Below are 3,123 nucleotides of genomic sequence, written 5' to 3'. Positions count from 1 at the left end.
CAACTTTTCCCCCCCAGTTTTGGGGAAGAAAAAGTGCGTCTTATACGGCAAAAAATACGGTATATATGAATATTGCTAGAACAAGGACAACCTTGGTGTGTCCACAAGCATCATAACCCATGTGGACACAGCCAGAAAGCCCCAACCCTCCTGTCATTGGATTGTTGTATTAGTCCCACCTCTGTGTATGGGCATGGAAAAAGCTATGTAAGTCCAGCAGAGGGCGCTCTCACTGATACCATCTTGTTGCTAAGGACAACGGCTCTACCTAAATATTCATTCATTAATATCACAGTTATTCCCTTTTATTATTGTTTATTGTTCTGTTATTGTTCATTGATTAGTGTTCATTCTCCTGTATTTGTTGATGCACTGTGTTTGTATGTTTTTACTTATTAAATACTATAGGATGAATCTCTGAATGCTCTAAGTAGAAATAGCTAACCTGAAGACACTACTATAACCAATGTGATTGCTGTCATTCTGTCTGGAGTGGCAGCGGGTGACACAGACAGTATTAAAGAAGCAGAATCATAACTACGGTTGTCCAGGGTAAAGGTGCATGCTTCTGTCTAAGCAGGTGATGGCAGTCTACCTGTGATGGTGTATTTGACAAGGGGTAACAGATCGGGTAACCTTGCCTCCATGATGGGCCTGCTGGTGATTAGATGGTTGCTGAGCGTGCTGGAAAGTCTGCACAGGGTGTGGGCTGAGAGAAGACGTTCGTCAGAATTAATTAATTTATAATAATTAATAATAATATTATTATTATTATTAATAAACAGTATTTATATAGCGTCAACATATTACTTAGCGCTGTACATTAAATAGAGGTGACACAAGACACAGTGACACAGGAGGAGGGGAGTACCCTGCCCTGAAGAGCTTACAATCTAAGACATTAATACATTTTTACAGTTACATGATCTGTTTTACATGCCTATATGCTGACAGGCAACCTGCTAACAGAAAGATAGACAAAGGAAAAGTGATAAGTTTATCATTCTGCTGCTGTTCTTTCTCTGGGATTTGGTTAAAAAAGTGACCAAGCTGTGTTGGCAGTAAAAGAATGACCGAGCTGTTTGGCAGTGTTGTGCCGTCTCAGGACTGGGCAGAAATACATATTATTTGGCAGGTAACAGCTCTCTAATGCATATTTCCCTCTTAGATTGTTAACGCTTTGGGGCAGGGTCCTACAGGGTTTGTATCTGTCAGTGTATTTACTTTTTAATTTACAGCGCTGCTTAATATGTTTGAGCTATATAAATACTATTCAATAATACCAATATTTAATCTGTGCATCTATTATTATTTTTTATTAATACACAGTATTTATATAGCACCAACATATTACACAGCACTGTACAAAGTCCATAGTCATGTCACTAGCTGTCCCTCAAAGGAGGAGAGAGAGAGAGAGAGAGAGAGAGAGAGAGAGAGAGATTGTTTGCCTTTTTGCTGGAAATGGACTGTTATAGCTAACTGGACCGCTGGAGACAAGTGTTTGTCTTTGATCTTTAACTGGCTGAAGTTAAGCCCCCTTGTTGGGACAATTTTTGTTGTTGTATTTGCAATGAAACCATGATTTTGGCATCCAGTCCTGCTAGTTGCTTACCATTTGTCCAGCTAATTCCCACAGCATATATTTCAAGGTAAAGAAAGAGGAGGTGCAAGATAAATTTGTGTTCACATATGGGCGAGGGTGCATGTAAAGGACCATTGGTGATGGACACAAGCAGTTACATGGTTGCATCTATTAAAAAAATTACCTGTCATTAATTTGAAACATAAAATGTTCTTCCTATGCAATGACATTGCAGGATGGTTCCTATCGATGCCAATGGGCCTCTCAGAAACTAGGTTCACCATGTTACTAAGGGCTAGGGATAAGCGAGAATGCCTTTGGCATTCTTGCGAAATTTCAAGAAGCCATCGGAAAACCAGGAAATCACTATAGGAGGATTACCGCGGCTGCATTCATAAATACAGCCGCGCTAATCCTCCTCTCAGAGTGAGTCATTCGGCTTGCATTTATGAATAAACGCGGCCGTGGGAAAAATCAAAGAATTTTTCCCATGGCTGCATTCATTCATGAGCAGCCACCGAGACTCGCACTGTGTTCCTGGATAGAGAAATTCTATCCAGGAGCACATACTACTAGTAAAGGCTGCAAGAGCAATTAGAGGAATGGAGTTGACAGCTCCGCCTACCTTATTGGTCTTGCAGGTCCCAAAAATTCGGTCTTGCCGGCCAAATTTACATGTTTGGTAAGCGAGATCAGCCCAATTTGCCGCGAGACGGAGTTTTATAAGTTCGCTCGCTCATCCCTACCAAGGGCTTTGCTTATCTGAACACAGGGCAAAGCATTATAAACCAGCCCCTAATGGCCAATAGGAAAATTAAAATCTACCCTGTGATACTCTTGGTGAGAATTGTTGACTGGATTAGGCATAAACCGTGGATGCAATGGGTTTGTACAGAACAATCCCACTCCAAGGCCCCATTACTTTCATTGCCGAGGTATAGCCATACTTTACCCTCTCACCTTCGTTCCCATCAGGCCATAGGAACTACACTTCGTATCTTTGCTAAAGTCGGGAGGATTTCATATATTTCGCTTCCTCCTTCCCATACTTGGCAATCCTTGTTCTTACAGATTCTGGATACCACTATTTGGAAAAGCAAGGTGCTCAGTTTGCCCATTCTTCTCACATAGAGCTTTGTGGTCTTCAAAATTGGAAAGGAAGGATGATCCAGTGATTGCTAGATTAGACGTTTGGCGAATTATTCAACTAAGTTACTTTTACTTCCCACTCTAGGTCAATTTAGTCCCCCCCTTGACCATTTTTGAGCAACTTTGTTCAGAACAGTGCCTTGTGCATCGGTTGATATCTTTGTTGTATGCAGCATTAATCTCTTCAGCCCGTTTCCACCTTATCGTGTATACATGGATGGGAGATTTCCACCTTTTTTCTTCTAGCTCACAAACTTTCCTTTAACCCAGTTTACCACGAGCTGGGCTATAAAATTCCTAACACTCCTACACACCTCTGGGGAGATCCCAGAGGTGTTTATGCTGTGATAAAGGATTGGGTACTCTTCTCTACATATTTTGGTCTTCAA

Source organism: Pyxicephalus adspersus, chromosome 2 (assembly GCF_032062135.1).
Source record: "Pyxicephalus adspersus chromosome 2, UCB_Pads_2.0, whole genome shotgun sequence".
Lineage (NCBI taxonomy): Eukaryota > Metazoa > Chordata > Amphibia > Anura > Pyxicephalidae > Pyxicephalus > Pyxicephalus adspersus.
Note: the sequence above shows the minus strand (reverse complement) of the source record.